Source organism: Heterodontus francisci, chromosome 15 (assembly GCF_036365525.1).
Source record: "Heterodontus francisci isolate sHetFra1 chromosome 15, sHetFra1.hap1, whole genome shotgun sequence".
Taxonomy (NCBI): domain Eukaryota; kingdom Metazoa; phylum Chordata; class Chondrichthyes; order Heterodontiformes; family Heterodontidae; genus Heterodontus; species Heterodontus francisci.
The window spans coordinates 55,154,779-55,169,902 of NC_090385.1; positions in this window are offsets into that span (position 1 = coordinate 55,154,779).

Genomic DNA, 15,124 nt, shown 5'->3' on the forward strand with positions numbered 1-15,124 from the left:
CTGGCAGCAGTCATGGTACCTTCATTCTTTAGCCAGTCTGCTGTAGCATCAGTATTTGAGCCACCATGAGAGACCAGAGGGTGGCTACTGGGTGACAAGAGCTGACCACCTGGTTCACGACTCCGGTGTACAATCCACACACACATGGCAGCATACATATAATGAGAGCCATGCTGACACATGAAATGTCATTGAATAGACCATTGGGATGCTTAAGCAACGCTTCCATTGCCTGAACCGCTCTGGAAGAGCTCTGCAGTACTTTGCAAACAGCGTGTCATGATTCACTGCATCCTCCAGAAACTCACGATCATGAGTTCTTAGCCCTTCAACCTAGTATATGGTGAGCAGCTGAGGAGGAGGTAGAAGAGGAAGAGGAGGAGAGAGTGGAAGGGAAGAGGCAACCAACACAACTCCTTTATGACTGGGCTGTCTGTGATCAGCTCACTTGCCTGCAGTACTAGTGAATGCAGCCCCAATTCCCCATTCACCAACTGTCCCACATCTAACCTTCCCTCTGTTATGGACCATCATGGTGTTGTCTTGGCTACAAGGATGATATAAAAGCCATCATAAAACAAACATTCCAAACTAACTTTATCAAATAAACCATCCGCTATGCCACAGAAAAGTCAACTAATAACCCTTGTGGATTCCCTTAGTACCTGTTTTTCATGCGCCTTTGCCTGACTTAGTGCTTCTATGCAATCCTACCCCAGTGGCTGCAGCACGTCTGGTGGAAGTTTGCTGACTTTTAGTGGAGGAATCTGCAGATGGCCTTGCAGGATGACCTCAAACAGCTCTGGGCCTAGAAGGCCTGGCTTTGGACTGCATAATCTCATCATGGATGGCAGCAGTCTGGGCTGGCTGGCTGACAGACAGCAGCAAGGGTGCTGGTGGAGTGGCAGTGGTGAGTAGACAGCAGGTTTGCGCTTCATGTAGCCACTGCCATTCCACCAGGTTGTGGCGCCTCAGCAATCCTCGCAATCTACTGGAGCACAGATTGCTGCATTGCTGTGAGATCCTTCAAACTCTTTTGAGCACTGGTACCCAGAGTCCTAATGGCAGCAGTCTGAGCTTCCACTGCAGTACAGAGGCATTGGGTGGCTTCTGCTTGAGCTGCAATGGAAGTGGAGACATTGTCCACTAGATACTGCATCATGATTCGGTCTGGAAGTGCTGTTGCGGAGTTGACCACCACTTCCACACTGGAATGAATGGGCTCCAAGCTCTGTGCAAAGCTGTGTGCAAGGCGGGTGCCAGACTCCTCCATGCTCCTTAACAATGACTGCAGGCCTTCGAATAGGACTGCCAATGCAGCAGGCATTTCTGTGCGCATACCCATCAGCCTTTTTCTGAACACTTCACAATCAAGTTCCTCATCTGAGTCCTCTGCAGCAGAACTTGTGAGTTCCCTCACCTTCAGGCAAGCTGGCACCCTCAGGCTACCTTTGATCCCTGCCGTGGCTGCAGTCGATTTTTGCTTAGTGTCTCACCATAAGCAGATCCTGCCTCTAAGCTACTCTCTAAAGTACATACAGTGTCAGTATCTGAACTGGAGGCTGTGAGTGTGAGATTGAATGATGGTGTTTCATCATCATCTGTCGCTTCTTCCCAGATCACTTCTTGCTTCCACACCATTGCCTGCCCAGGTTGCAGTTCTTGGGTATCTGAAAGGAGAAAGGCACAAGGCTGGGGTTCCAGTGAGGGGAGGTGGGGAAAGCAAGAGGTGCACCATTAAACCATCTGCAACTTATTAATCAGAAGAGATTGTGGGTTGAGGGGGAAGCGGAATGTGAGAAGGGGGACTAGATATGAGAATACCGTCATCTTCAATGGTTCATCCCTGTCGCTGGCCATGGCCTCAGTCATGGCTGCTTCAGTGATGATGACCACCAACTCCTCCATGGGGATGAGGACATAGAGCCCAGGAGTGCAGTGAAGGTTTACCGGACTGATTCCTGGGATGGCGGGTCTGACATATGAGGAGAGATTGAGTCGGTTAGGATTATATTCGCTGGAGTTCAGAAGAGTGAGGGGGGATCTCATAGAAACCTATAAAATTCTAACAGGACTTGAAAGGGTAGATGCAGGAAGGATGTTCCCAATGGTGGGGAGTCCAGAACCAGGGGTCATAGTCGAAGGATACGGGGTAAACCTTCCAGGGCTGAGATGAGGAGAAGTGACTTCACCCAGAGGGTGGTGAGCGTGTGGGATTTGCTGACACAAAAAGCAGCTGAGGCCAAAACATTGTATGTTTTCAAGAAGGAGTTAGATATAGCTCTGGGGCGAAAGGGATCAAAGGACATTGGGGGAAAGCAGGGACAGGTTACTGAGTTGGATGATCAGCCATGATCATAATGAATGGTGAGCAGGCTTGAAGGGCCGACCAACTCCTGCTCCTATTTTCTATGTTTCATATGTTGCATCAGCCAGAACTGTGGCCTGCCTGGCTCTTTGAAACTTTTGTTCCTCTATGTGGGTTTTAATGGAAAGGGGAAATGAGTTTTTCAACTCCTGGAGAAGAATTACATCTCAGAGGTTTTCATATGTGAGCTGTACCTTCCTTATCCACTGGTCAAAAGCAAGCTGCTTAACTCTTTCAAACTCAAGGTAAGTTTGGTCAGGCTGCTGGCAGAGGGTTCGGAATTTCTGGCAGTATGCTTCCGGTGCCAGCTCAGACACCCCAAGGATAGCATTTTTAGTCATCTCATAATTTGATGAACTTTCATCTGGCAACAGTGAATAAACCTCATGGGCTTTTTCTGTTAGTTAGCTTTGTAACAACAAGGTCCAGCTCTCGGCCGGTCATTTCAGCTGTCTTGCAAGCTTTTCAAAAGTGACAAAAACTATTTCCACATCTCCCTCATTGAACTTTGAAATCAACTGGGAGAACTTTTAAGAGCTCAGCAATTGGTCCTGAGCTAGGAGTAGCCTCCTCACTAGCCATGCTTTCACTGAGGGTATTGAGCCGCCCCCTAGTTAATTCAAGCTGCCTTCGCTCTCTTTCCTCCTTCTCCTTCTGGAAAGTACTCTCTTTTCCCCTTTCTTCATTTTCTTTTTCCCTTTCTTGGTATTCTCTGTGCTCTTTCTCTCTCTGGAATTCCAATTCGAGTTTCCTCTGTTCTCATAGAGTCATAGAGAGATACAGCACTGAAACAGGCCCTTCGGCCCACCGAGTCTGTGCCGACCAACAACCACCCATTTATACTAATCCTACATTAATCCCATATTCCCTACAACATCCCCACCATTCTCCTACCACCTACCTACACTAGGGGCAATTTACAATGACCAATTTACCTATCAACCTGCAAGTCTTTGGCTGTGGGAGGAAACTGGAGCACCCAGCGGAAACGCACGCGGTCACAGGGAGAACTTGCAAACTCCACACAGGCAGTACCCAGAACTGAACCCGGGTCGCTGGAGCTGTAAGGCTGCGGCTTCTAATTGTATTTTTGCTAACATGACCTTGTCAGTTTCTGACTCTAACCCTGTTTCTAAATCTTCAGGTTCAATGAAAAATGGTTGGCCACAAATCTTAGGATTTTGAGTTTCTTAGCTTTTGCACGGAAAGTAATCCCACTCTGCCAGCTACATTCCTCAACTCTCCAATAGATGGGGCCTTTAACTTATCCCAAGTTACTTCATCCTGGCTTGCGAAAGTATTGGCCTCAGATGTGGACATGTTAGTATTCTAGCAGCAAAATCCAGCAGAAAACCTGTATTGAAGCTTTTTTTTCATTTTGATAGGGATCAGTTTGATTTCCCACTTCCAATTTCACATTTGTTATTTGACCGCAACAGGATTTATTCCTTTTAAACAGTGGTTGTGATTACCACCTCTGGGATGTTTTACCTTTTTCCTTTACTGTGATTATGAAAGAACCAATCAGACAGTTTTTCTTGAGTTTAAACAAGAAAGAGGTAAACTTATTATACTTAACACACTAACCCAATTTAAAAATACTAAAAATATGCTACAAATTTACGCGCACATTCACATGAGAATCACAAACATACAATTAGATTACAGGATGGAAAATTGATTTGGTGGTTGGATTAAAATGCAGAACAAATGGAACTTAAATACAGTCTGTAAATCCAGTAGTCCTCGGCTGAGGCTGTATTCTTGAAGTCTTCACTGGACAAAGTGCTCTTTTGTTGGCCTGCTTTGCTCAGGGTTACTTGAAGTCAGAATTGCAGTTGGCTCTCTTCCTCCTGTCTCTGGCTGTAGCTGTCTGCAGGTTTCCCCAGTCACAAATGGTTTTCACTTGATGTTTTCTGGGGAGACAGAAAGGAGAGAGATACAGGGGAGCAGCAGCCTTCTGTGCTGCTTTACACTCAGTTACTCTTTGCCTGCTTGTCTGTGTGGAAAAACTTAGTTTCTTCAGAGATGAACAGACAGTCGCATGGTTCACTCACTCCCCTTTCTTTTTGATGAGTTCAGTATCTAAAATCCAAAGCTTCTCTTCGGTGGAGTTAGCAGTGTTTACCTCCCGGAGGGACATCTCCATTTATGAATGGCTTGAGATGGTGTGGAATTTCCTGCTAATGACAGTGATCTAGCTAATCTACTCTTGTTAGCCAAAGCATTGTTCCGGCTGGGCTTCTTGTTAGACCTTTTGTCTCCCGTTCAATCTCCTGGTATTTCAGATGGAAATGGCAGTGGGCATCTTGGCTGCTTTTTTTTAAGAAGTTACTGTTGCGTTTTCTTTCATTAAAAGTCTAATGTAAGTTTCCAACCAATGAAATTAATATTTCCCATTTGCCATATAGAGTTTTCCTGACATGACTTTTCTACTGCCTCACCTGAATGACCACATTAACAATCCTCTCCTTGAGTTTCATGGTTTATTGGATGAATATGCACTCCTGACACAGTGTGAATCCACAGAGGTCATCCGATAAGGTCCATCTACCACCGCGTGATATGGTGTAGCTAACTCTATTCTGTCAATAAAAGTAATTCGCATTGTATTGCATACTATTCTTCTTGCTAGCTAGCTAACATAGTTGTACTGCTCTTTATTGATGTTTGTATTATTATGACCAAGGCAGGAGGAGTGCACTGTCTTTTCTAGTTCAACTTTTCCACAGGTCACAACATATATTTTAAATGTTTACCCAGTTTCTGAGACAGTCAACCATATACTGCTCCTGCTCACTTCTGATGTGCTACTCACATGTGACAACCTAGCGATCTCCCCTGGAGACCCCATTGAGCTGTGCATTATTTGAGCTGCTGGAGGCTAAGTTGTATGACGGAGATTCTTCAGAGTGTACAACCTCCTCTGAGATCTTCTCAGCCTCCTCTTGCTCCAACTTCTGTATCATGGATCTGTGGGAGATGAAAGACATGACATAGAACTGACAAGGGGAATGGGTAAAAAGTCAACATTGTGCATATGCTCATATTTCATTTAGTGGTGACAGTGAATTGAAATTAGTGGTTGCAATGTGTCAAGTGGCAATGTGATTTCTAATTCTGTCATCAGGTATCAGTGGGACCTAACAATCTCGCCAATGGCCATGCACTCCGACACCCTGCCGATCTCCTCCTCCGCAACAGTCGGTGGGGGGGAGGGTGCGGGGGGCGGGGGGGTTGCTGTCACTGGACGATCACCCCAGTTCTCTGCCTCTCCCTGGAATTATGTGCTCTCTCCTCCTGCAAGGAGAAAAAGCAGAGAGTTATGAGTGTGAGAAATGCATTGTGTGGACAGGATGGAATGACAACATTTGTGAAGAGTGACTGAAGGATGGGTGTGATATGTCAATAAGATGAGGGTGAGTCCAAGTGTTGGCTGTTCATATGGAAATGTGAGGAGGTGCTTGAGAGAGAGGAATGAGTGTAGTTGCAAGGTGTGCAGGAGGTGCTGGGGAAGTCAGTGTGTGGGAGCTGGCACCTGAAAGTGGGAGATCACTCACTTTTCCTGCTTTCATGAGGTTATTGAACTTCTTGTGACACTGAATACTCCTGCTGCTCACTGAGCCTTCCGCTTGCAGCCATGCCTGTTTGGTCTGAGAGACTAGCCTCTTCCTCCCAGTCAATGGGAGGCATTCAAGGAAGTGATAGTGAGTGTTCAAAGCAAGTATGTTCCCTGAAAGAAAAATGGAGAGGCGATCAAATCCAGAGTCCCCAGATACCTCGGGGCTTAAAGGAAAGGATAAAGTAAAAAAAGGGAAGCTTATGACAGATACCGTGGCTCAATACTGCAGAAAATCTAGAGTATAAGAAGTGTAGGAGTGAAATTAAAAAGGAAAAAAAGAAAATTAAGAAGGCAAAATGAGGGCATGAAAAAATATTGGCAAGTAAAATCAAGAAAAACCCAATTTTTTAAAAATAAATACTTAAAAAGTACAAGGATTAGTACAGAAAGAGTAGGACCTATTAGGAATCATAAAGGTTACTTGCGTGTTAAGGCAGGGATGTGAGTATGGTTCTTAATGAATACATTGTGCCTGTTTTCACAACACAGAGGGACAGTACCAATGTTGCAAGCAGGGAGAAGGAATGTGAAATATGAGATGAAATTAGCATAATGAGAGAGGAAGGATTAAGGGGTTTAGCATCTTTGAAAGTGGATAAATTCCGAGACCCAGGCAAAGTGTATCCTAGGCTGTTAAGGGAAGTAAGATAAGAAATAACAGTGACTCTGACCATCATTTTCCAATCCTCTCTGGCTACAGACATGGTGCCAGAGGATGGAGGACAGCTAACGTTGTACCATTGTTTAAAAAGGGAGAAAGGAATACAACAAGTAATTACAGGCCAGTTAGCCTAAACTCAGTGGTGGGAAAACCTTTGGAAAAAATTCAGAGGGACTGAATAAATCTTCATTTAGAAAGGCACGGATTAATAAAAGACAGTCAGCACAGATTTGTTAAGGATGGTTGTGTCTGACCAACATAATTGAACTTTTGAGCAGGCTTAAGGAGGGCAATGAGAGTAGTGCATTTGATGTTGAATATATGGAGTTTAGCAAGGCTTTTGATAAAGTCCCACATGGCAGACCGGACATGAAAGTAAAAGCCCATGGGATCCAAGACGAAGTGGAAAATTGGATCCAAAATTGGCTCAGAGGCAGGAAGCAAAGTGTAATGTTCGGTGTGCTTTAGTGACTTAAGGCTGTTTCCAATGGGGTTCTACAGGTCTCACTACTAAGTCCCTTGCTTTTTGTGTAATATATTAATGATTTTGATTTGAATGTAAGGGGTATGATTAGGTGGTTTTCAGACAATACAAAAATTGGCCATGTAGTTGATAATAAAGAAGAATGCTGTAGACCGCATGAAAATATCAATGCATGAAGTGAGGTGGGCGGGACCGTGGCAAATGGAGTTCAATCTGGAGAAGTTGGAGGTAATGCGTTTGCAGAAGGTTAACAAGGCAAGGGAATACACAATAAATGGACATATCCTGAGAAGTGTAGAGGAACAGAAGGACCTTGGAGTGCATGTTCACAGATCCCTGAAGGGTCACTAGACAAATAGATAAGGTGGCCAAGAAGGCATATGTGATACCTGCCCTTTTGTACTGAGGCACAGAATATAAGATCGGGGGGTGTTATGCTGGAACTGTATAAAACACTGGTTAGGCCACAGATAGAGTACTGCATTCAGTTCTGGTCCCCTCACTATCGGAAAGAAGTGTGATTGCACTAGAGAGGGTACAGAGAAGCTTTCTGAGTATGTTGCCTTGACAGGAGAATTTTAGTTATGAGAAACGATTTAATAGGCTAGGGCAGCTTTCTTTGGAATACAAGAGACTGAGATGAGACCAAATTGAAGTATAAAATTATGAGGGGTCCAGATAGAGTGCATAGGAAGGCCCTATTCCCCTTGTTTGAGGGGTCTATAACAGGGGGCATAGAATTAAGCTAAGTGGTAGAAGGTTTAGAGGGGATTCGTGAGGATCTGGAACTCACTACTTGAAAGAGTGGTAGAGGCGGAAACTCTCATAACTTTTAAAAAGTATTTGGATATGCACTGGAATTGCTGTAACCTACAAGGCTATGGACCAAAAGTCGGAAAGCGGGATTAGGTTGGACAGCAACTTGTTCGCTGGCACAGACACGATGAGCTGAATGGCTTCCTTTTGTGCTGTAAATTTCTGTGATTCTATGAAATAGAAATCCTTCCATTGACACGTGTGGGTCATCACACTCACTCTGTCATAGGTCAGGAAATCCAAAAGCGGAATGCTAATGATGTAGATGTGTTAAAGAGGCATGGCAAAGCTCACTTCTCTCACAAACAGGTTCCTGCCCAGGTTCCTGAGCCAGCTGCTCACATATCTGACTCCTTGATAACACATGTTTGTGTGCAGTGTAGTAGCACTGAAATTCAAAGCAAGGAATGCAAACTTTCTTTAAAGACGGCAGGTGCCCGAGTCCTGCCACAATGCAGTAAACAGATTGTCAATCATATTAAAATAGGTGTCAAAATCTCCTCTAGGCCCTCATTGGCAATGTCATGGGGGCTTCCTGCACGCCTTGTTCCCCCACCTGTCCGATTCATGCCCCGAGTTAAAATCATGTCTTTAAATTACAAGTTTGTGTAATTTCTGCTTGTATCGTGTCCTTTCATCTTCAATTTTTCAACTGCTTCAGTATTAGGCAATAGTCTATCACTCAACTTGCTCAAAAACATCTGAACATTTCCAGCCTTCCCCTTCACCATCAGTGGTATACAGTGTGGAGGGAGTTGCCCTGGGAGTCCTCAACATTGACTCCAAACTCCGAAGAAGTCTCATGGCATTAGGTCAAACATGGGCAAGGAAATCTGTTGATTGCCTCCTCCCGCCCTCCCGTCGCTGATCAATCTGTGCCGCTCCATGTTGAATGTCAGTTGGAAGAAGCACAGAGGGTGGCAAGGGCACAGAATGTACTCTAGTTGTGGGATTTCGATGTCCATCACCAAGAATGGCTCGGTAGCACCAGTACTGACTGAGCTGGCCGAATCCTGAAGGACATATCTGCCAGACTTGGCTTGCGGCAGGTGGTGAAAGAACCAACAAGAAGGAAAAACCTACTTGACCTCGTCCTTCCAATTTATCCGTGACAGGTGCATCTGTCCATGACAATATTGGTAGGAGTGACCATTGCACAGTCCTTGTGATGTGAAGTCCTGCCTTCACACTGAGGACACCCAACTATCATGTGGTATGGCACTACCACCGTGTTCAATGGGATAGATCCAGCAGCTCAAAACAGGGCATCCATGAAGCAGTGTGGGCAATTAGCAGCAGCACAATTGCATTCAACCATCATATGTAACCACATTTCCTCACTCTACCATTACCATCAAGCCAGGGAACAAATCCTGATTCAATGAAGAGTATGGGAGAGCATGTGAGGAGCAGCACTAGACACACCTAAAATGAGATGGTAACGTAGTGATGCTACAACACAGGACTATATGTATTCTAAAGATGGAAGCAGCATGCCATAGACAGAGCTAGGTGATCCCACAACCAACAGATCAGATCAAAGACTGCAGTCCTCCACATCCAGTCATGAATGGTGGTGGGCTATTAAACAATTAACAGGGGGCATGAACATCCCCATCCTCTGGTGATGGAGCCCAGCACATCAGTGCAAAAGACAAGTCAGAAACTTTTGCAACCATCTTCAGCCAGAAGTGCCAAGTGAATGATCCATCTCCACCTCCTCCTGAGGTCCTCAGCATCACAGATGCCTGTCTTCAGCCAATTCGATTTACTCCATATAATGTCTTGAAACAGCTGAATGCACTGAATACAACAAAGGCTATGGACCCTGACAACATCACAGTTGTAGTACTGAAGACTTGTGCACAAGAACTAGCCACACCCATAACCAAGCTATTCCAGTCGAGGTATAACACTGGCATCTGCCCGACAATGTGGAAAATTGCCCACGAATGTCCTATCCACAAAAAGCAGGACAAATCCAATCCGGCCAATTACTGCACCATGAGTCTACTCTCAATCGTCAGCAAAGTGATGGAAGGTGTCATCAACAGTGTCATCAAGCGGCACTTACTCACCAATAACCTCTTACTGATACTCAGTTTGTGTTCAGCCAGGGCCACTTGGCTCCAGACCACATTACATCCTTGGTCCAAACATATCCATAAGAGCTGAATTCATGAGGTGAGAGTGATTGCCCTTGACATCAAGGTAGCATTTAATCGTGTGTGGCGTCAAGGTTCCCTGGCAAATTTGAAGTCAATGCAAATCAGAGAAAAAAATCTCTATTGGTTGGAATCATACCCAGCACAGAGGAAGATAGTTGTAATTGTTGGAGGCCAATCATCTCAGTCCAGGACATCGCTGCAGGAGTTCCTCAGCGTAGTGTCCTCGGCCCAACCATCTTCAGCTTCTTTCACAATGACCTTCCCTCTTTCCCTCCATAATAAGGTCAGAAGTGAGGATGTTCATTGAGGGTTGCAAAGGGTTTCGTACAATTTGAAACTTCAGATACTGAAGCAGTCTGTGCCCACATGCAGTATGAACTGGACACTATTCAGGTTTGGGCTGATAAGCAGCAAGTAACACTCACACCACACAAGTGCCAGGCAATGACCATCTCAAAAAGCGAGAAATTAACCATCTCCCTTTGACATTCAATGACACTGCCATCTTTGAATTCCCCCACCACCAATATCTGGGGGGTCACCATTGACCAGAAACTTAACTGGACCAGCCAGATAAATACTGTGGTTACAAGAGCAAGTCAGAGGCTGGGAATTCTGCCAAAAGTAACTCACTTCCTGACTCTCCGAAGCCTGTCCACCATCTACAAGGGGTCTCAGTTATGATGGAATACTCTCCAGTTGCCTGGATGAGTGCAGCTCTACAGCATTCAAGTGCTTGATCAACACCCCATCCACCACATTAAACATTCACACCCTCCAACCTCAGCACACAGTAGCAGCAGTGTGTACCATCTACAAGATGCTCTGCAGCAACTCCCCACGGCTCATTCGACAGCACTTTCTGAATTCACGACATCTACCACCAAGAAGGAGAAAGGCAGCACTATCTGCAAGTTCCCCTCCAAGTCTCACACCATCCTGACTTGGAGCTATATTGCCATTCCTTCACTGTCACTGGATCAAAATTCTGGAACTCCATGACCAGCACTGGATAGGGAAAGACAGGCGTGTGGAAGCCATTATGGGCCGACAGTGCTGTGCACTCTGCATGGGTGAGCTGGGTCTCGGGTGGTCTGTAAGAGGGGACTGGGTCTCAGTTGGGAGTACTGGGTGAGTTAAGTCTCATGTTATCTGCAAGGTGGGTGCGGGGACATGGTTTTGGGTGGCTGTATTGGGTGGTCAAACTGTTGGGTGAGAGAGTCGGGTGCCCATACTGTTGGATAACAGGGTCGGTATCAGCAAGGGTGGGCACTGAGAGCCACCAAGGAGTCTGTTGCTATTAGTAGCAAAAGTACAGCTGCCAAGGCAGGGTTGTAACTGCCAGGATAATGCTCTGTAGGCCTACTGATCACCTGGCATGGCTCTCATACACACTGTCTTTTTGAACACACGTGACATGATGCAGCGCCTCCGATGCAGGGAGCACCAGAAGGTAGCTGCACCTGCCTGTGAAGCTCCACGATGAGAGCAGCAGCATCCAGCCATGACAAGAATGACCCACCTGTGCCAGAGAGTGTAACAGACTCGAATCAGCTACCTCCAAATGTCCACGTGGCATTGTCAGCAAAATCTGCAGCTCTCCAGGGAGGCCATCACCAACTTGTGTGACCTGCTGCAGAACGAGTAGTAACCTTTGGCACTTGATGGTCATCTTATGCTTGTGGCCTTGAATATCACCATGGCACTTAAAGTTTATGTGTCTGGCTCTTTCCAGGGATCCACTCGGGAAATGTCTGTGGTCCCCCAGGCTGCAGCCCACCACTGCATCAAGAAGGAGACAAATGCCCCGTTCAAGAGGTCCGGAGACTATATGCGCTACCGACTGACCCTGACAGTCAGGCCAAGAGGGCCAACGGATTCAGGACCATCGCTGGATTGCCCAGTGTGCAAGGTGTTATAGATTGCACGCATGTGGCCACCAAGGCTCCAACAGACCAGCCAGCCGTTCAACAGGAACGGCTTCTATTCCGTGAACATTCAATTGGTCTGCGACAGCCGAAATCGTTCCCTACAGGTGTGTTCCCGCTTCCCAGAAAACAGCAATGATGCCTACATACTTCGACAGTCCCAGTTGTCACAGCTTTTCAGGCCCCCAGCTCACCTCCAGGGATGGATTCTTGGCCACAAATGCTACCCATTGAAGACATGGCTACTGATGCCTGTGAGGAACCCTCATTGCAGCGATTTTAAATCCCACTCCTGCTCACACTAGAACCCACATCATCCCACCCCTCCAACAGTTAAAATTCTTTCCCAGGTTCCAATAGGTACAACACTGGGATGTGAGAAGTGTAAGCTTGAGAAAGCCTTGCATTACACTATGAGTCTGTCTTTATTGGCAATCAGTATATGGGTGTGAGTGCATGGTTGTAATTTAACGTGTCTGTAAATAACCCCATAAAAGATTGGGGAAATCTACGAGGTATTCCACCTTTTATCATTTTTGTGAATACATACTATAACCTGCCGGACTACGGTAAACATTTCAGCCCAAGTTTCTCCCTTCTATCCTGAAAGCAGTAGAGTTAATTTTTTACTTTGCTATCATGGTCATTACCTGGCAGAACAGATTGGTCATTTGTTTTTCACCCCACCCAATGTTATTCCATTGTAATCAATATAATGAAAACCAGGCAGTTTCTGCAGCAGGTTATCAGCCAGATGACGCAAACAGAATCTTTTCTCAAATATTGCTTACTTTAGGATAATGATCTTTGTTCCTCCTTCTACAATTAGCGGATAACAACATTAACTCATTCCCCGCCTCGCTGCTGCCTTCCCTCAGTCACTTGCTCCCTACCTCTCCGCATCCCCTTCGCGGAAGCTTGCTCCCAGCCTCGCTGCTTCCTCCAGTGAATGCTGCTTCCCCCCTCGGCTGCTCGCTCCCAGCCTCGCTGCTTCACCCCCTCGCTGTTTCCTCCCTTAGCCATTTGCTTCTGCCCTCGCTGTGCCGCCCAAAGAAGTGGCGAGGTTAGGGAGTGGGGTGCGGGGAACAAGCCACCGAAATGGCAAGATGGGGTGCGAGTGGCCGAGGGATGATAGGGTGACGTGGGAGCGAGCAGCCAAAAGGAAGTGGCAAAGCCTGGAGCGAACGACTGGTGTTGGGGGGAAGCAGGGAGCGAGCGGCCGAAGGGGGAAAGTGGCAAAGGTGGGAGCGAGTGGCGAACAGACAGGCACAGGAGGAAGCGGCAAAAAGAAGCACTGATGGCAGGAAGGAGCTGGATACTGTTGGGGTGGGATGGAGGCGACAATCACAGACATTGAGGGGCTTTGGTTTAATTTGTTTTTTGTGTCAAATTGAGCAGCTCCATTTTCATTACTGGCCACTGCCTGAGACTTGACAGACAGTGATGTTTCAGTGGATGAGGCTGCTTTTGCGCATGTGCCAGTATTGTGCCACCTAATAATTGCATTGTCAGCAAACACAGCCTTTTCTTGATTCATTGATGGGATGTGGGCATCACTGTCAAGGACAGCATTTATTATCCATCCCTAATTGCCTTTGAAAAGGTGGTGGTGAGCCACCTTCTTGAACTGTTACAGTCCATGTGGGGTAGATACACCCACAGTGCTGTTCGGAAGGGAGTTCCAGGATTTTGACCCAGCAAAGAAACGGCGATATAGTTCCAAGTCAGGATAGTGTGTGACTTGAAGGGGAACTTTCAGGTGGTGGTTTTCCCATGCATCTGCTGCCCTTATCCCTCTAGGTGCTAGAGGTCCCGGGTTTGAAGTTGCTGTCTAAGGAGCCTTAGTATGTTGCTGCAGTGCATCTTGTAGATGGTACACACTGCTGCCATGGTGCATTGGTGGTGGAGGGAGTGAATGTTGAAGGTGGTGGATGGTGTGCAAATCAAGCGGGCTGCTTTGGCCTGGATGGTGTGTTTTTGGAGTCGCACCCATCCAGGCAAATGGAGAGTATTCTATCACATTCCTGACTTGTGCCTTGTAGATGTAGACAGGCTTTGGGGAGACAGTAGGTGAGTTAGTCGCTGCAGGATTCCTAGAATCTGACCTGCTCTTGTAGCCACAGTATTTATATGCAGCTACTCCAGTTCAGTTTCTGGTCAAAGGTAACCCACAGGATGTTGATAGTGGGTGATTCAGTGATGGCAATGCCATCGAATGTCAAGGAAAGATGGTTCAATTCTCTCTTGTTTGAGATAGTCATTGTCTGGCACTTGTATGGCACAAATGATACTTGCCACTTATCAGCACAAGCCTGGATATTGTCCAGGTCTTGCTGCATTTCTACACAAACTGCTTCACGATCTGAGGAGTCGCAAATGGTGCTGAATATTGTGCGATCATCAGTGAATATCCCCACTTCTGACCTTATGATTGAAGGAAGGTCATTGATGAAGCAGTTGAAGAAGGTTGGTCCTCGGACACTACCCTGAGGAACTCCTGCAGTGATGTCCTGAAGCTCAGATGATTGACCTCCAGCAACCACAGCCATTCTCCTTTGCGCTAGGTGTGACTCCAACCAGTGGAGAGTTTTCCCCCTGATTCCCATTGACTCCAGTTTTGTGAGGGCTCCTTGATGCCATTCTCAGTCAAATGCTCCCAAACTGCTGCTACAAGGTATTATTGGTAACAATAAGCTCAGCAAGTGATTAATTAGAGGCATGTGGGTTTGCTGTTCCCTCCCTCCTGCCAACCCTTTAAAAATAGTTTCATGTTCCAGAGGTGGCGGGACCTGGTGCCGACCTCTGAGAACACAATCTTCAAATTGCACGCACTTACTTCTGCTCCCAGCAGGCTTTGAAAATCCAGCCATAGTGTCAGTATCTGATCTGCTGGCTGTGCATGTGAAATCAAGTGATGGGGTGTCTGCTTGGTCAGGTTGCCCTTCTTGGGTATCTGAAATGAGAAAGGCACAAGGGTAAAATTATGGTGAGGTAGGGGAGGGTAGGCAAGAGGTGCATGTTTCCAACATCTGTAGCTTTTGTGGGATAAGGGTGAAGTGTAATGCAAGAAAGACAAT